The sequence below is a fragment of the Leptodactylus fuscus genome, chromosome 8, assembly GCF_031893055.1.
Source record: "Leptodactylus fuscus isolate aLepFus1 chromosome 8, aLepFus1.hap2, whole genome shotgun sequence".
Lineage (NCBI taxonomy): Eukaryota > Metazoa > Chordata > Amphibia > Anura > Leptodactylidae > Leptodactylus > Leptodactylus fuscus.
Window position 1 is genome coordinate 81560232 of NC_134272.1, and position 21297 is coordinate 81581528.

General features: G+C 40.4%; 1 protein-coding gene across 1 annotated transcript in view; it reads right to left on the reverse strand.

Moving 5' to 3' along the window:
- LYPD6 (LY6/PLAUR domain containing 6) overlaps window positions 1-8360 on the reverse strand; it is a 39492-nt gene extending 31132 nt beyond the window's left edge. The window contains exon 1 of the mRNA XM_075284536.1: window positions 8237-8360. The gene's annotated coding sequence lies outside the window, so the exon portion shown is untranslated. The remainder of the gene's footprint in view (window positions 1-8236) is intronic.
- Window positions 8361-21297: the final 12937 nt, after the last annotated feature.

A 21297-nucleotide genomic window follows, 5' to 3' on the forward strand; every position in this document is an offset into this window, starting at 1 on the left:
TGAACCTCGACTTCCCTGCGCATGCGCCTGAGAACAAATTCATAGGGTATAGTGAAATCCCAAATATCTGATCCTTCTTTCACCTGAGATCTGCCATGGAGGAAGAGTCAGGAGGCCGAATACACATTAGTTAGCCTCTGTGGCTTCAGATGACATTCAACAATTCAACAATTTTTATCATATTGACCAAAATTTATAATTTTTTTTTTTTTTAGAAATGCATATGTTTTATTGGTTTCTAATTTTTGCAAAAAATAAATAAAAAATAAATAAATAAATAAAATATATATATAATATTTATATTATTATTATTATTATTATTATTATTATTATTATTTAAATAATATTAAATAATATTTAGCTTGTATAATAAAGTTTTTATATTCAGTGTCAAATTCTGTGCAATCAATTTTTCAAATTTCACAATCTGTTAATGAGGAATAATTCCCAATTCAAAAAAATTCAAAAAATATTAACACCTGTGCTTAAAATATTCAGCTTCCAATGACCCCAAATCACTAGAATTTTCTTTGTACTTTAGTGTTTAGAGCTCAGTTTAATGTTCTTATATATAAAAGTAAGCCCCACCCACCTGCCCATTCTGACCTCTAATTACTTGCCCTTAGAACTTTAATGAGTGGCTATTATCCTAATGAGACAGATTTTAACAATGCGATTATTGATGGCTTTATGTCTATTTAGATATCCATTAAACTAGACATGAAGACAAGAGAACAAAAAGTGGCATACATTAAAATAATATTTTTCAAAAACAAAAAAAATTGAAAATTTTTGATTTTCACAATGAGAAACCCAGAAGAAAATATCCTTCTTGTTTCTCTTTATCTTGACTGTGACTATCTATTTCATGATGAATTGCCTGAGCTATTTACTAACCACATATTGCAATTACTTTCTAGATAGTGCTAAGGTTGTCATTAGATAAACTTCGGTAATCGCCTCTTTACGATCCCATTGTTTCGCACCTCACCTGCCAAACCGTACACAATGGGCTGTAAATCCCCTGCTTAGATTAGGTGTGACATAAACCACTACTTGACTCGCTGCTTTGTATTAACCTCAGAGAAAATGTTATATCGGCTATAAAACAAAATGTAAAAATAACACAAAATTTTTTCCAATCATAGGAATTTTTTTTTTCTTAACAATGGACCCATAGTTACATTTTTGAACAGATAATAGACTCAGACAAAGCATCAGACAATCCCCAAAATGGAATTAATAAAAAGTAGCAACCCCGTATGCAGAAATATATAAAAAAAATTACATGTTTCGGAATATGCCGACTCCAAGAAATTTTGGTAAATTTTTGGATTTACAAAAACTCTTCAAATTTGGTATGGCCATAACGGTAACAACCTGTAGGATGCAGGTCAAATAAAAACACATAAGAAATTGTCGTAAATGCAGTTATTTTTTATCTAAATCCCCCCATTCTGATTTGTTAACTGCTTTCCAGTACATTGTACAGAATATTAAATGGTACCGTATGAAGTACAATCTGTCCCATAAAATATAAGCCCCGTGAACAGAAAAATAAAAAAGCTATGGCTTTTGAAAGGTGGGGGGGGGGTGAAAAACAAAAAGGCAGCATGGAAGGGTTAATTCAATGTGGCCGTTGCCAGTCGAAATTGTGACATTGCTCAAAAAGTTGGGGATTTATGGTTTAGAGCCACGTGGGGGTTTATTCTCAGTTGCCCTTTCGCCCTTGATCTCCTGGAATTTTCTAGAACTTTTGACATATTGCAATAACAGACCTTGCACTATGCGCGTGCATAGACAATCCCTTTCATAGACTGTAGAGAGTCCTGAGGGGTTGTCATAAATTTGTTTAGGTCATGGCAAATAACTTGAAATTCTATCATTTTGTAAAACAAAAACGGAAGCGCAAACCTGATAACACCCTTAGCACCACTACGCACCTGTAGGTCATCATTAACATCCAGGTATGAAGACACAAAATTCTCACCTCTGCGGGACTTCAAGAAAAAAAATTTCAGACCACCCAATTTTTTCTTTCTTGGGCCCAGTCAATAGCCAAAACAAGAAAATTTTTACCCATTTAACCCCGTTACTATATAATAGAAAACACCTCAGGCCACATTCCAGGATATACTATTTCTCACTTCAACACTCTCATGCCCCCATCATCTCTAAGAGCTGGATATTTTATTCTCAGCTGCCTTTTCACCATTGTTCTCCCGAAATTTTATAGAACTTTTTGACATATTGGAATAACAGACGTAAATCAACCTTGCACTATGCATATGTATAGACAATCACTCTCATAGGCTGTCGAGAGTTCTGAAGAGTGTAATAAACCTGAAACTTGAAATGTAAAAATTTTTGAAATCCAAAAAGGAAGCACGAAACGGGTAACATACCGAGCACCCATGTGGTTATCATAACATCTATATGACGATGGACTATAGCTTAGTGACAAGAGGCATAGTGCGACAGCCAGTCATGCACAACACTAGATTTAATATATGGGAACCCATCCAAGCCCTCAGGAATGAAATGTTGACTGAAGTGGCCCCGCTCTGTAATCTGCAGCATGCAACCTGTGATTTACTAAGATGACCATATATGATGGGTTGCTCGTGGTTTTCCCATATAATGGGCTTAATATAAGTAGGATGAACCTGGACTTACAAACACAAAAACAGCCTTCATTATTTTGTAAGCCTTTAAAAAAAAAAAATTAAAAAAGTGCGGGCAAATTTTAATTTGTTTTGTAAAACTCTGGGTAAAAAAAATTTGATGCTTTTAATAATTTTATTAGAAAATTTTGAAAATTCTAAAATTGAAAGAATTCCATTTTTATGGATGACCACTTGTTTTTCTTATTATTATACTACAAAAAAACAAAAACTAAAAAAAATAATATTTGCAAGTACCAATTTAAAAAAAAAAAAAAAAAAATTGGAATTTTTAAATTATTTTTATCTGGCAGTTTGTCAGCTACGACTATAAAAGTAATACAGATGTCTTAAACGAAGATAAAAAATTATTCCACGTTATAAAATATTTACTGTAGATTAACTGAAGAATAAAGTGATTTGATTTTGAAGTTTTTGTGTTTTGTTTATTGTTACACTTGTCAAATAAAATTTTAAATTTCAGAATTGTGCGCCAATGGTGCCCGGTCACGTCACTAGATACGTTAAGTCCTCTAATACCACATCATGTCACGTGTGATGTTTTTGTGCAAAAACAAAAAGTGGGTAAAAAAAAATAAGAAAAAATTAAAAAACAGCGATCTATAGAGTACTTTTTCTGACTCGACTTTGTTTTGGAAACCTGCATGTGTGAAAGCGCCCCAATTCATCATATACTTTTCACCACAATCCCAAACTAATTATAATTGGGTATGAAAAATTTAAAAAATTAATAAAAAAATAAATAAAATGATAAAAAAAATAACTACTGCTTCTATCATACGTGTAAATGTATCAGATTTCTTCTCACAGACTACCTCAGAGATCTAATTTACATTGAATAGAATGCATTCTTTGTAATGATACACACCCTATATTTTAATTTTTTTCGCCCAGGGGGGAAAAAAAACTTTAAAAATTTGTAAAAGTAAAATCGTAAAACTGTCACTAGATGGAATTCTTTCCACATCAATTTCCAATTATATTGTCTAATTTGTTTTGTTTGAAATTCTACTTTTATTCTGTCGTTCTATATGCTTATTGTACACAGTATATAGCAGTATATAGTATTATGAGATGTATACTAAACCTTCACACATTCTAACATCAAAATAGCAAAATAGGATCCTGATACAGAACAGAACCCCAAATCCATGGCGTAATCTTTCCACAATGTGATGAATTGATTCTCAATAAATTGCAATTTTCTTTAATGTTCTTGTGAATTCCAATTTATTCTGCGCTTTCTAGTCTGGGAGTTTCCAGTAAGTTTAATATTGGATCTCATCCAAAATGTCTTCACACAGTCCTGCAAAGCCTCATTCAAGACAGTCATCGACTCAGTTACACGGGGGGGATGGGGGGTATTATCATCCTATAAACATTGCACTCTCATCTGTTCATGGAGCAGCAGGTGTTATCCAGTTCTCCCAAAATAAACAGCAATATTCTATAATAGCCCATCCCACTACCCGATGATATGTCCCCCAATGCTCTGCTATAGGAAAAATATCTATCATCTATCTATCTATCTATCTATCTATCTATCCATCATCTATCTATCTATCTATCTATCTATCAATCAATCAATCTATCTATCTTCTATCTATCTATCTATCTATCTATCTATCATCTATCTATCTCCTATCTATCTATCTATCTATCTATCTATCTATCTATCTCCTATCTATCTATCTATCTATCTATCTATCTATCTATCTATCTATCTATCTCTCCATCTATCTATTCTATCTATCTATCTTTCTCCTATCTATCTATCTATCTATCTATCTATCTATCTATCTATCTATCTATCTATCTCCTATCTATCTATCTATCTATCTATCTCCTATCTATCTATCTATCTATCTATAGAAATTTCCGCAGCTCTAGATTCCAGCAATCGGTCAGGAGTGGATTGACACCAGCTGTAATGACTCAGTTATTATACTATATACTATTATTATAGTACAACCATTGCAGCGCTAAAATGGGCCCATAATACGACCACACTATGGATATCTATACCGGTCCATATAGATTCCAGTATATTTTCCAAATTAGCTTTCTGACTGTTACACTCAAACATCATTTATGACAACAAAAATCTATAACATTACAAAAATCACAAACTAACCTATAATAAATGTGATCAATATCCTAAAAAATAACACCCAAGTAACAGGCTCCTCGGCACAACTTGCTGAAATTCATGACGGCTTTTGTCATGAAGGGGTTAAATAATGTTTTTCACACCTGAAGTGACCCAGGCCAGGAATCCTTAAGAAGATGAGATCTGCTCCTGTTACGTGGCCTGTGGGCTGGTTGTCTCCTGACTGAATGGTTGTCAGGCTGGTGACGTCTAGCAGAAGTGTTGGTGTGAGTTGTCAGCGTACTTTGCATAACTTTTCAATGTATTTACTGAAGTCGCTGCTGACGGCAACCACAAGTCACAGAACAAGATGATCACAGATATACGACAGCCATGATATTGTACGACATACACGAGGTGGACATAGCGTTGGCTTCAAAGTCATCTTCAAAAATGGGACCTTTGGGGCCTTGTTGTATCGAAAGGGTTCTCCTACTGATGGCATTTATATCCTATAGAGTATTAGTATTAGTGTATCGAGCCTGGTCTGGTGTTTTTGGAAGTTAAGGTCTTCGTCTACATAAGAATAAAGTTGGTTGAACCAGGATCAGGTGACTACCTTATGTATATCAGGTTTTCCCGACACAAAGAACGGATCGGGCATGTTGAATTCTAACATAGATGTTTCTTTGGAAGATAGGCCTCCAACAAAGATGTCTAGCAATGGCTTACTCCTCTCCGGAGTGGCACATGTTGAATTTTAACATGCCTGATCATAGATGATTCCACCAAAGATGTCTGGCAATGGTTTCCTCTTCTCTCCAGAGTGTGAACACCAAGAGGGCAAGTGTACGTGGGAGTTGCTTGGAATAACTGTTCGGCCATTGATGGTGCACACCTTTCATCTGGCCTTGACTACATTTGTTGACTTCTTTTAGAAATTCGGTGAAAATTTGCTACTCTTGCCGGCCAATGTGGACATTCCAGGCATCCTCTATATTAATACGTAATATATGTTGTGGCATAGAGTCTCTGGTTCCTTCCAGTTCTGGATTATCACCTTGATGTCCTCCAGAATGAGCAGGGCCAGGCCCATAGGAGAGTACACGACTACTACACCAACTATCATTCTGATGACATCATCGGTGCTCCGACCCTCACTCATTCTGTCTTTAAGTCTACAGCTAAAGGCTTAGAAGAAAAATATTTCATCACCTTAAAATGTCCATCTGACCCCCTAAAAAATTATTGGTATCTTCTAATATTCACCATATAGGTATTAGAGTATACCCATAAAGAACGAGGCAGAGGAGAGATATTTGGAGAATCTCCATTGAAGAACCTTTAGTAAACAATATCAGATTTCTCACTGACTTCGGGCAAATTTTTGAGTCCTAAAAAAACACACCATGTCCTTATTCCGTAATAGTCCTGTACGTCCGCCTACACTATAGTGAGCTGTGCTCAGTACTTGTACAATATACAGCCAACCTAAACAGGAGCAACAAAGGGGAAGATCGAATCCCAAAAACTTAGCCCCAGACTGTATATGAAAGAGACTCTGAGATCTCCTACAGGTATATACTGTCTATATATCATAGTGCAGGGTCATTGTATAAACAGTCTGTAAATGTTATTCTAACATGGTCATGGCTGGGCTGCAAATCAAGGGGCCTGGTGCAACCTAATGTAAGGGACCAGAAAGGCAAAGGGGCCCTCTACATTAGAGTATAGGGGCTCAGTATTTAGGAACTTTGTCCATATATTGTTATATTGCTATACAATAGGGCCCTCTGCATTAGAGTATAGGGGCTCAGTATGTGCTATACAATAGGGCCCTCTGCATTAGAGTATAGGGGCTCAGTATTTGCTATACAATAGGGCCCTCTGCATTAGAGTATAGCGGCTCAGTATTTGCTATACAATAGGGCCCTCTGCATTAGAGTATAGGGGCTCAGTATTTGCTATACAATAGGGCCCTCTGCATTAGAGTATAGCGGCTCAGTATTTGCTATACAATAGGGCCCTCTGCATTAGAGTATAGCGGCTCAGTATTTGCTATACAATAGGGCCCTCTGCATTAGAGTATAGCGGCTCAGTATTTGCTATACAATAGGGCCCTCTGCATTAGAGTATAGGGGCTCAGTATTTGCTATACAATAGGGCCCTCTGCATTAGAGTATAGGGGCTCAGTATTTGCTATACAATAGGGCCCTCTGCATTTCACTACAAGGGGCCATTTATTCGAATACGAGAACATACATATTAGAATATCAGGGCCCTACAAGGATTCCCCTACATTAGAATAAAGGAGAGGGGTGCATTACAGGACTAGGGGGCCCTTTATGATATAACATTGCCATTGGCATACAATGGGCCATCAGAGTACAAGGGGTTAACATCACTACCATCCAAGGTAATTAAAAAGCAAAGCCCTGCAGTTTATTAACACATAATTATACAATTAAGTGCGGGGATTATATAGTTAACACTCCAGTACTCAATAGGTCAATTGTTGTCGGCAATTTAAGGGGACTAAAACTCCCAGAATGTCCTGACAGTGGTTAAGTCGCAGGCAACACTTTAATACCTTTATGGACGGCAGCCTGGCATTGAGGTGAAGTCACATAGTAAAGGTCACCTAATAACCCTAAATAACTAGACATAATCTTAGTACATGGACCCATGGTGCCCATTCACATAACACCCTACACCCGCCAGGCCGGATACATAAAAACCCTAAAATTCTATTAGATTTAGAAATAATCTTATTACATTGACCCATGATGCCCGCTCAACGCACCACCCTACACCCACAAGGCTGGCCACCTAACAACCCTAGAACTCTCTGCTTTGCTACTTAATAACCCTAAAATTCTTTCTGATTTAGACATAATCTTAGTCCATTGACCCATGGTGCCCATTCTGCGACCGCCCTACACCCACAACCCTGACATAGAGCGAGGAAGTCTTGGCAGAGATCTCTAAACAACCTCCAAGGACAACTATTACGACTGTTGAACAAATCAACCGGGTTAAAAGTTTTTTGCACGATAAATACAAAGTCAACTTTGATTAAACGCTCCAATAAATGCGACAATGACGGAGAAGAAGTTTTACGCAAATCCAATACACTTTCCAGATCAAAAGAACGAATTGAACAATTCTTTTGTCATCGCAGAGAAGCAGGTTACGAGGACAAGTGATAATGTAGTCCGACTCATCAGTATGTCTTGGGCCTACCTGTCCGTATAACTTTAGAAGGTGCAGAGACTGGGCAGTGCAGGTACACAACCACGTCATAGTGTATTATACGAGGACAGACAGGTTACAGTAACGTACAGTCATAGAAAGTTCTGCGTTGACACCAACAAGTAGGAGAAATTACTTAGAAAGAGATTATCGCCGAAGTCAGGCAATGACATACCCAACCTAGGAGCCCTCCTGTGCCCCCCTCACCCACCTTGTTACTCCATAGGCTGCTCCGTCACGATACAGTATCCAGCAGGAATGAATCCCCACTCTGTGTATTGTATAATGTGTGAGCAGCGCTCTGCAGCTCTGGAGCACTGAATACATTAGTGCAGACACAACAAGGGAACCTGCTCAGAAGAGTCCAGCATCACCGCCCACAGGGAGGCGCTCAGGATCACAGGACCAGGCCATTGGCTCAGTGACAATGCCTGTCTGCCCTTCCCTGTGTGATCTGGCAGAGAGGCGAGAGGAGGGGGGGTGATCAATTTCATGTTCAACTGCAGGACACGGCTCATGGAAAGTTTACAAGACACAAAGATAAACACACATAGAATTATCCGCTGTCTGTTATTATATGTACACCGCCTGGGTGATACTTACTGCTTGTGTATCTATTATGTGTCCTATCTGCATCCAACATTTATCTATCTATCTATCTATCTATCTATCTATCTATCTATCTATCTATCTATCTATCTCCTATCTATCTATCTATCTATCTATCTATCTATCTATCTATCTATCTCCTATCTATCTATCTATCTCCTATCTATCTATCTATCTATCTATCTATCTATCTATCTATCATCTATCTATCTATCTATCTATCTATCTATCTATCTATCTCCTATCTATCTATCTATCTATCTATCTATCATCTATCTATCTATCTATCTCCTATCTATCTATCTATCTATCTATCTATCTATCTATCTATCTATCATCCCTTTCTATCTGTTCATATTACTTTGTTCTATATAAAGCACTGCAGAATGTGTCGGCTCTATACAGCTAAGAGAAATAAGTAAATAATTATCTATTATCTATTTGACACTGATAAAATAATATTAATGTCTGTCTATGCAATTGGCATAGTCCTCATGGGTTTTTTTGCCTTCCCCTGGATCAACACTGTAGGGATTGTAGGGTTATAGGTTGGACTTGATGGACTGATGTCTTCATCTAACATCTTCTACTATGTAACTATCTATTGCAGGCAGGGACCTCCTTCCTACTTGTATCAGGTTGGTCATCTTATTAGTTTTGTGTTTATTTTACTTATAGTTGCATTTGTACTATATATATAAATATATACACCCCTCCCAAATGTAACTATTATTATTAATTATTATTATTATTATTATTAACATTAATACTAATAATATTTATTTTTATATCTATCATATCTCTCTCTCTGTTCATATTATTTTGATCTTTTATCATGTCTGTAATATTGATATATTGTATCTATATATCAATCATATCTATCTATCTATCTATCTATCTATCTATCTATCTATCTATCTATCTCTGTATCTATTATATCTATCTCTGTCTTTCCATTCCATTCTGTTCCCTAGTCTCTCTCATACTGCTATAACCATTATATACGCCAGTCTCCTACATGGCGGCCACCACATCTGTATCCCATCTGAGCCCTGGTTTGGTTCCCTCCTGAGTATCTACAGTGACAGGTGACATTGATGGAGCCGAGTCCCGGCAGGGGATGACAGTGATATATTGAGGCGACTTACTGAGGGTCCAGACAGGAGGTAATAAATCTTCTTATTGTGACCTAGACATAAATTCTTACACTTTCAAGTAACAATCCAATATGTCTTCTGTAAAAACTCTGTTGAGTCTGGTTTGTGCTGGTGTCAGTGTGAATATGACACTTACAAGTTGTTGTTTTCTATGGCTTGGAGGGATATTGTGTATATGATGTACAGTATATATGATGTGTGCACTGTGTTTATGATGTGTATATTATGTGCGTACAGTGTATATGATGTGTATATTATGTGCGTACAGTGTATATGATGTGTATATTATGTGCGTACAGTGTATATGATGTGTGCACTGTGTTTATGATGTGTATATTATGTGTGTACAGTGTATGATGTGTATATGATGTGTGCACTGTGTATATGATATGTATATGATGTACATGATGTTTGCGCTGTGGATATGATGTGTATATTATGTGTGTACAGTGTATATGATGTGTGCACTGTGTATATGATCATTTGTTATATTAGTGACTGGCCTCTGGCTATACCCATAGTACACCTCTGCTCCCAGCATGCACTGCACAGTCGGCAGGCGCGGCGTGCACGGATCACTACCTTGCTGTTATTTACTTTATTGCATTGTTATCTGGTTATTGTTAGCAGTCACACCCAGACATGGCGGGTTATTATTAGCTGTAGCCTCATACAAGTCATTGTGTATTTCATGAAAACTTGTTCAGGAACCAAAGCGACATAATACTAGAGATGAGAAATCAGATTCGTCCCAGATTTTCAGCACAAACCCAAAACTTCTGGGGCTTGCCACTCATGAACCCCTATAATACAATTGTTCCTCTTCAGACCCTGGACTATAATAAGTGGAAGCCTAGGGACAGTGTAATAATAATCACTTATAGTCCCCTCTCCCCTGGACAGCCACCTCCGGCATCCACATCGCTCTAGAGAAAGGGAGTCCTCTGATGATCAGGCCATCAACGTCCCAGATCATGTGATCACCATCAAAGACCCAGTGATGATTTTGCCACCAATGTCCCAGATCATCACGACCAGCCGTCAAGGCAATACATTGGTTATATATGTAATTTCTGATCATGTATACAGAATAGGAGTAACATTCCTTTAATCTGGCATCAGATAATCCAGACTTGTTCCCTACAGATAAGTCACGTCATATTAACCTATGGCTGGAACGTCTTGTAAGGTTTGTATCCGCACTTGAGATTTGGAGGCACACCCTGCGAGAACAGCTGGATCCTGCCAAGTACAACAGAATATTTGTCATCTGAAAACCATTGTGTCAGAACTGATGATCGAAGAGAGAAAATAGCTTGTTCTTACTGGAAGACGAGAGCGGGGTGATGGCCCGGGGCAGATGTGTTCAGGTTCAGCTGTGCAATGGATAATTCTATGCCCAGTGCAGGGTGACAGATGTGACAGCGACGTCCTAATAACACGGCACACAAGTCCATGTCCCCTTATTACATAAGTATCAACATTTGTAATATCAGGGAAAATCCAAGATGAGATGTATTAAGTGGTGCCCAAATTGTAACATGACCAATAGTTTACTATACAGCAATAATGGGACCTCTAATAGGTGGGGCCCCAACTCACGCAAGTAGGGAACACACAACTGGAACGTAGCTTTTTGACAGCTGACCGGAAGGAGTTTGGGTTTGGGTAGCGCCTTGTAAGGTCCCCATATGGGTATTGTCCCGGGGTTCCCTCTGCTCCCCAACTATCAATGGTTTTGCATTCCTTCATTGCTAGGACAGGTGTCAGCATGTCCTGACTAATGGCCTCAGAGAACATGGACGTTATCTTCTCCTACCTGATAAAGACCCCTTATCCCTCCTCCACACAGTCCTCCATTACTCCAGGTCCCTTTAAGAATGGGCGTCTTATCTGCAGCCGAGCACAGGTAGATAAACTGGTGGTAAGTGAAGATTTCCCAAGAAAGACCCAAACAAAGAGTGAAATGAAATCTCTGCAATTAGATAAATGAGTCATTAACAAAAACAAAAGGATTTTCCCATCATCTGGAAAATCAGGATTCAAGGACATGACAAAAACTGGCCGGCTCAGTCCCACACTTAACCCACTGTTTGCCTGCGGGGAGAATGCTCTCACCCGGGGATGAAGAAAACGACCACAAGGCCTGAAACAAGTTTGTTCGTGCGCATGGGGCTTTACTCTGCCTAATTTTTTTGCACATCGCTATAGTTAGAAGCAGAATACAAGTTACGTCTTGGATCTTGCTTTGCAAGCCAAGTAAATCTTGCACGTTGCGCAGGTGTATCCACTTGTGCACAGTGACCCGTGACATCGCCTGTCTCCACACATGTGAAGCTATTGTCACTTTTTGCTTCATGACAATAACACCAGTCAGTGTGGAGGGGGAAGGGTGCAGAACCGAAAAGAAAGTGACATTTGGAGGTGCTGACATGTCGAAGAGGTACTTGTACTGAAAATATGGATAGTAAGGGGATCGATGCTCTGAGGGCGAACTATGGCGCGAGTCTTGTCATTGATGTCTATTTCCTAGTGATGAGATGTCTCTTTTATATACTGTAGCACTGCAAGTGAGTTCCATCATTTGAGGACCCCCCATCCAGACATCCCGCCATGGTGCTACAACAGTATATCACACCATGTGCAGGTGCTTCAGGTCAGTGGCATAACTAGGAATGACAGGGCTCCATGGCTAACTTTTGACATTAGGACCCCCCCCCCCCCCCTTCCGCCAAAGACCATGACCGACTAACCCCCTTTCCCCCCGAAGACCCCCGATTGACCGACACCTCCCCCTTCTCCCACATTCCTGCACGTACTATTGTGCCCTCGGCATAAAGCATAGTGGCACATTCTATGTGACCCTTTGGGGCCCCCCTAGGTTTCAGGGCCCGGTAGTGATTGCTACCTCGGCACCCCCTATAGCTAAACCCAATCTTTATCCCCTACACCCTCTGTTTTCAGGGCTCCTGTATTACATAGTTACATAGTAGATGAGGTTGGATGAAGACATCAACCCATCAAAGTCCAACCTATAACTCTACAATCCCTACAGTGTTGATCCAGGGGAAGGCAAAAAACCCCATGAGGCTCATGCCAATCGCCCCATTGGAGTCGGGAAATTCCTTCCCTGGGTCAACGTGTCCTTAAAATCTAGAGTCCATAAGCCCATGTTCTCCTTGTACAGTGGCAGTAACCAATATCATACCTGATTTTTTTCTGTTTAGCTATGGGCTATGGGCACTACATTTAACCTTTTCATGTACGATGCCATAAAAATTTGGGCTCATAACAAATGCCCATGAAGCAAGAGCCGGCCCCCCTATACAGAGAACTTGTGTTTTAGATAATGACTGGTAAAGGTTTGTTAAGCCTGGGCCCAACTGGATCAATGCAAACCACAAAGGGATTCCAGCCCCAGGGCGGGCGGGCGGGCAGGGGATTTAGCAGAAGATTTAAGAGTAGAAAGAATTTTGAAATTTTTTCCACAAGCTGCTTTTTATCAAAGGGAGGACATGACGGACATGAAAGGGGGACTTGTCGCCTCATTATTAACTGCTGGTGGAGTCCATTGGTTTATTTACCGGAGTGACAAGTAATGAGGAAGCTAATGAGGGTCCTAAAGAGGGGCTCCGGGCTCTCAGCACAGTCAGGCAGAAAATCACAGAGGAGTCTGCCCGGCCCACGGATTAGCTGCCAAAATCATTCTTCTAGCTGGGTGTGAATGTTATCCCAGGACCTGGCCGGGGCTCATGGCCGCCGCCGCCACCGTGCTATTAAACCTCCTGCACTTGTTGTTGAGCGCTGCGGTGCAATAAACGACAATAGATTAAAGGCAGACATTCATGTCATTACAGGTCATTTATAGAGTAAGAGGCGGGCGCGCAGAGCGCCATTATACGCCCCCGGTAATTCTGCGCCCACTAGTTTCACATTATTTTGCAAAAATTATTGCTTAATTTTTCTCCATTCTTAAGGGCATTCGCTTTCATCCTGGGCAATTAGCAAAATATATTTAGTTTCTTCCTTCCATCAGTTCTTCTCGGTACTTGCAGACAGTTTTTGGCAGACCTGGGCAGGGAGGTTGTTCCCGCCGCCATCTTGGAGAACTAAGCCCAGATCTTCTGTGGATGTTGCTTGCTCCAATCCATCTGTTTCTTTATGTCATCCCAGACAGACTGGAGAATGATAAGATCAGGGCTATGTCTATGGGGGCCGTATCATCACTTCCAGGACCCCTCCTCCAAAGGGGAAAGGTCACCCCAAATATTGATGGGATTTACATTTCTCTTTTCTTCACGTCATTTTGTTCATTGACCAAAATAATATATTTTCTATTTTTTTTCCAAAACCTGCCTAAAATTTTTGCACTGCAGAATTTATTACATGGCTCATTATTCTTAATCATAGAGCCAAACACTCAGAAATGTGGTTTCCCCGAATTGTAGAAATTATGTTTTACTTTGACAAACACAAGAAGCGGCGGCGGCGGCGGACGTGCTTGGAGGGTAATGTGTAGCAGATGGTTACTACAAGCACAGGCCACTCCTGATGCCAGATGAACCATGGCAGGTGCGACGGGCTGGGCCAATGTGTTCACTGCAGAAAAACAATCCGTTCAGTTTCACCAACTCCTTGTCAATAAGCAAAGACTACAGACAGTGATGTCACACCCGCACCAAACACCACAAATCTGCCAGAATCTTCTTAATGTTTTCTATATGCAAGACGTATAGAGTGTAGATGAACCTAAGATGTATGGGGTCTAGATGAACCTAAGATGTATGGAGTCTAGATGAACCTAAGATGTATGGAGTCTAGATGAACCTAAGATGTATGGAGTCTAGATGAACCTAAGATGTATGGGGTCTAGATGAACCTAAGATGTATGGAGTCTAGATGAACCTAAGATGTATAGAGTCTAGATGAACCTAAGATGTATGGAGTCTAGATGAACCTAAGATGTATGGAGTCTAGATCAATCTAAGATGCATAGGGTCTAGATCAGTGGTTCTTAACCTTGTTTGAGGTACCGAACCCCAGTTTCATATGCACATTCACCGAACCCTTCTTTAGTGATAAATCAAATATAATTTTTTTTCCAAATTCAAGACATAGTTATATGTTTTTTTGATGGTACACAAAATGACACAACATAAACCTAAGATGTAAGGGGTCTAAATGAACCTAAGATGTATGGAGTCTAGATGAATCTAAGATGTATGGAGTCAGATGAATCTAAGATGTATGGAGTTTGGATGAACCTGAGATGTTTGGGGTGTAGATGAATCTAAGATGTATGGAGTCTAGATAAACCTAAGATGTATGGGGTGTAGATGAACCTGGGACTTGTGGGGTGTAGCTGAACCTGGGCTGTTTGGGGCCTAGATGCCAGTTTCTCACAATCCCGGCTCCAGTATTGGGTGCACCAGCTGCCGGGGTTATGGCCGCTGCTTTCTTTGAATCATTATCAACAGATTAAGCATAAAAACATAAAGGACCGATAGCCGGTCACTGACAAAGGGCCTGCTCACGCGGAAACATTAGTACCTCAATGTGAATTGTATCGAGTGGTTTCAATGATAATCAAGCAAATATAATGGAAATGAGGATTCTGAGATGTTCATGGTGCAGAGAAAGTTCCTTTTGGGGTTCCCCAATAACTCCAGGTTTGGCATGATGCACACATGGATGTAGCATCAAGCTCCTGCACCCCAATGCAAAAACTTTATCAGACTCCCCAACTATAATGTGTGACTTATACAACTTGTCTCCCCCTCATGGGGACCCGAGGATCATGGGCCAAGGTGCATCTGCACCCTCTCTAGTTATGCCCCTGCCCACCAGCTACATTGTTACATTGACGTTATATTGATGTCATCACCCTCCCCAACCTGTAATAACACCTCCCTTCTAGGACCTTAAAGGGGACAAAAATCAGGCATTGTCATATTTCTTATTATGGCTTCCCCCCTATGATGTCACATCCCATGACATAGCGGTTCCTGTGACATCATGACGTGCTATAATGATACAGCTCACATCCCGGACAACCATGATTATTATTATGAGTTCCTGTGGCCCCCAACTGTAATAAAACCTTAAAAGGGACCCAATGCACCACTGTCATGGACCACCAATGCTCCCAGGTGCAGCCGCCATACTGTCTAATAGCTGTCATTTCTAATGCTCTATTAATAGGACTGGCAACCCTTGTGACCTCATGACCGTCATATGACATCATTGCCTATTACATCAACACCTGTCGTGAAATTAAGAAAGAACGCTACAGGCAATGTCACTTCTGATTATGACATCATCACATGCACCTTTAATAGATCTGTGCCAGTGCAAGTCCTCAAAAAAAACAAATACTGCAATGATGTCATGAATTTCGAGGCACCCGAAGATGACATAACCAGTCTACAGCATGTAATCTATAGGTGATGGGATTACAGTTATGTGCATGAGCCTATAAACAGGACCTCAAACCAGATGTGAAAAGCCCAATGAACTCCATTACCTGATTGGCACTCTCATCCTGAGCATTGTGGTGTTTTGTGTATCTAAATCCGTTCAGTTATTCCAAAGATATAAGTCCTGGTAGTGTTGATGCAGATTAAGGTCTATTAGCCAAGTGGGAGGTAACACTGCGGGTCAGGGTGGGGCCTCTATGTGCTGTATGTCATGCCCACACGGCCTGATTTATATCAACAATAACAGGGCTTATATCTGTGGAATAGCTGAACAGATTTAGAGAAGCAAAACATTAAATTGCTTAGGGTGACAGCGCTGATCAAATGGGTTATTTTATTGGGTTTTTCAGGTCTGGTGATGGGTCCTCTTTAATCTTGGCCTACTCCTCATCTAGGATCTTAGTTTTTACTGTATCACTGCGGCCATATGTATTTTGTGTCTCCTGAGCAGGTTCTCCTATATCTGGAGTTCTTTCCCGGTACTCCAGCCGGAGGGATCCTCTTCTCACATCATGTGACCTCTAACCATTGACCCTTAGATCTTAGGATTTTGCTACAACATTTTGCTACAGAACATCAGGAAACCTTCTACACAAATGGACTGACAGTGACGGACTGATAGGTTCTATATACACAGAGGATACCGTAGTCTAGGGGGCCGCTCCTTTCTTACCTTGAGAGCCACGTTCAATGCTGAGAGATGGCTGTAAATCGTATTCAACAAGGTGATAGAATAGGGGATAGAAAACAGAAAACTGTGAAGAATAATGTGGAGAAGAACCTGAAAGCATCAAAACTGGAGAGGTCAGCGGGGGAAACACGGTGGCTCAGTGGTTAGCATTGCAGCCTTGCAGCGCTGGAGTCCTGGCTTCGAATCCCGCCAGGAACAACATCTGCAAGGAGTTTGTATGTTCTCCCCATGTTTGCCTGGATTTCCTCCCATTTTACAAAGACATACTGATAGGAAAAAATGTACATTGTGATCCCTATATGGGGCTATATGGGGGTGCAATCTACATTAAAAAAATCTGGAGAGGTCAGCGGTAAACCGGCCACTGTCACCATCTTTCGTGATCTTGCTTGTACTTATGGTCCTCTTGATAAAGATGGAGCTGGAGAGAAGACATCAGACCTGGCTTCACCTATAGCAAACCCCTGTGTCTCCCACTACTCAGATACCCCCCAAGACTTACAGTAGGGCAGCGCATAATGCATCATGGGACAAGACACCTAATATCTGCATTTGTTCCCATAATACCCCATCTGGTTGCCATGTGGTTACCATCTTACCCGGGTTTTTAATTTTGAAGATATGCAAACACCCTAGGGCTGGAAACTGTCTGGTCTTGTCTTCTTCATCCCTAGGATATTCTGCTACCAAAGTGAGAAAATCCTGATTTTCCAGTAGGCAGCAGCCGCTCCGTTACGCTCCCTCTAGCAATGCAGTTCCCACAGACGATGTCCCTCTCCCGTCTGTGGCCCGTCTGATGGTGAACATAAGAATCTCTGAGCGATGAAACTTGTCACGTGTGAGGTCTTCATATCTACTTCCTTAAGAATTTGCGGGGGAGGTTTCTAAAAATTTTCCATATTATTAACTAAATTTTTTAAAAATTTCGTAACATCCTGCAGTTCTGACTCTGACTGCTAATCTGAATAATAGGCTGAGACTTCCTGTTTTCTGTAGGAGATTTCTTTGCAGCAGTCACCTCACTTACAGCACAATGATGATCACAGTGATCATGTATAGGTAGATAAGACAAAGAACCCACCAGTCTCAATAGGTGATGTCACATCTTATCCACTCGAGCAGGCCTAGAAATCTTTCCCATAGAAGTCTATAGGGTCTGCTCCAGACCATTCTGGCTATGGCCTATGGTCCATCTCCAGGAGACAGGAAGTCACAGACTTAGGCTTAGTAGTAAGAGTTGGAATTGCAAGATTTTGAGATTGTAAAAAAAATAATAATAATATTATGGAAAATTAAAAATAACAACATGACCAAAAATTCTTTAAAAAAAATAAAAAATTTAAAAATGTACATATCATTCCGCCATGACAGATAACAGAAGCGTCTGATTATTTGAAGTTGTTTCTTTTGCTTTTCCCCGGATTCCGACAAGACAGAAATTATCACCTCGAATGATTTTTCACCTCCTGTTAGTCTTATCTTATTAAACATCTTGTGTTGGGAGATTTATGTGAAATTTTTAAAGGGACCAGAAAGGTTTTGTAAAATTCCACCCCCCTTGCAGGAGACCACACAGATTAGAGCTGACAGCAACACTGATGGATCAGATAATATTTCACAGCAGGTTGGGTTTGCTTTACAGTCTGTCACGCCGCCTCTGTGTCTCTCAATTGATATTTTCCTAAACGTTTGCAAACCCTTTTACCTTTTCTGCCAAAAATTTGTAAGTGATTTTTAATCTTCTTCTCACTGTTTGCAGTTCTTGACATTGCCGGTGGCTGAAGCATGAAAATGAGGCCTATATTGCACAATCCAGAGGCAAATTCTAAGGGGACCCCAGAAGTGATGAAGACCATAGGTGCAATATTATGGATTTATACAGTAAATATTGGGCTGTATACAGTGAGCGCCCTCTGGTGGCAGCTGCAGATAAGCAGGATTTTAACATTTAACCTTGCAGCAGTAATGGGAAGTGGCAGGGTCAATGCAGTCCCGGTCCAAGCGGTGTTATTGTCTTCCTCTATGGTAGCTGACTGTCCCACTGAATGCAAAATCTGAAGCCATCAGAGACAATAGACATTAAAACTTAATGTTGCTTGCAGTTATTTGCATGGCCGTCCACCACTCTGTTCAAATGGGCGCCCCTGTTCTTATGATCGGTGGAGGGTAAGTCCCCAACAAGTACACACTTGTGGATAGATGATAACCAGGCTACATTCACACAACCAGGATATACTTGCAAAAAATCTGCCCTGAAATCTGCATTGGGGTGCAATGACCTGATATCTAGCCAGATTTGGCCACTTAGAATACTAGACAATCTGATATGAAGCCGGTTCCATCTCCTGAGATACCAATCTAACATACCTTACATTTCTCCTCTAACTAGTCGATCATCTTCCTGCTCTGACACGTCGGCTGCCATACGTCCTGACATTACTGACATACAGGGCTGGAATTTACCGAATGTTATCACACACTATCCTATGTAATAAGCCTTTACCTAAAGTGACTTTTATTGTTTTCCCTTCCAGGATTTCCATCTTGTGGGAAGTTATTTGTAAACTGCTCTAAGACGTTCGCAGGTACAATCGCCATCATGGTGTAGGTAATGCAGTGTATTGCTCTCTGTTATCAGCTATTTCAGCCTGGAGTAATACTTACTATAGGGCAAGACACTGGAAGAATAGAAAAATCCTTTATCCTCTCCCTTTGCTACGCCTCTGTTCAGACTTTGATAAATTAGCCCGGTAATCTCTAACAGGTTGTGTATTCAGTGATCCTCACATATGGTCATAGTATAAGTAGTTTTATCTGAAATCAGATAAGGTGATTTATTCCATCATGAGACAGACCTGAGAGCAACATCACAGCCAGGAATCTACTGAAGTCACCTGGAAATAACACAGCTCACCCGTTACTCCGGGGAAAAGAGAAAACATATTCGGTTTACCAGGGAATTAATCCTACAGATCTATCATATATTACATACACAGGCAAGGGACTTTGCAAATACTTTACATTACTTATCCTGTACTGATCCTGATTCTCCAGAGCTGCGCTCACTATTCTGCTGGTGCAGTCACTGTGTACATACATTACATTACTTATCCTGTATTATACTCCAGAGCTGCGCTCACTATTCTGCTGGTACAGTCACTGTGTACATACATTACATTACTTATCCTGTATTATACTCCAGAGCTGCACTCACTATTCTGCTGGTACAGTCACTGTGTACATACATTACATTACTTATCCTGTATTATACTCCAGAGCTGCGCTTACTATTCTGCTGGTACAGTCACTGTGTACATACATTACATTACTTATCCTGTATTATACCCCAGAGCTGCGCTCACTATTCTGCTGGTACAGTCACTGTGTACATACATTACATTACTTATCCTGTATTATACCCCAGAGCTGCGCTCACTATTCTGCTGGTACAGTCACTGTGTACATACATTACATTACTTATCCTGTATTATACTCCAGAGCTGCGCTCACTATTCTGCTGGTACAGTCACTGTGTACATACATTACATTACTTATCCTGTATTATACTCCAGAGCTGCGCTCACTATTCTGCTGGTGCAGTCACTGTGTACATACATTACATTACTTATCCTGTATTATACTCCAGAGCTGCGCTCACTATTCTGCTGGTGCAGTCGCTGTGTACATACATTACATTACTTATCCTGTATTATACTCCAGAGCTGCGCTCACTATTCTGCTGGTGCAGTCGCTGTGTACATACATTACATTACTTATCCTGTATTATACTCCAGAGCAGCGCTCACTATTCTGCTGGTGCAGTCGCTGTGTACATACATTACATTACTTATCCTGTATTATACTCCAGAGCTGCGCTCACTATTCTGCTGGTGCAGTCACTGTGTACATACATTACATTACTTATCCTGTATTATACTCCAGAGCTGCACTCACTATTCTGCTGGTACAGACACTGTGTACGTCATTACATTACTTATCCTGTATCAGCTGCGCTCACTATTCTGCTGGTACAGTCACTGTGTACATACATTACATTACTTATCCTGTATTATACTCCAGAGCTGCACTCACTATTCTGCTGGTACAGTCACTGTGTACATGCATTACATTACTTATCCTGTATTATACTGCAGAGCTGCGCTCACTATTCTGCTGGTACAGTCACTGTGTACATACATTACATTACTTATCCTGTATTATACTCCAGAGCTGCGCTCACTATTCTGCTGGTACAGTCACTGTGTACATACATTACATTACTTATCCTGTATTATACTCCAGAGCTGCGCTCACTATTCTGCTGGTGCAGTCACTGTGT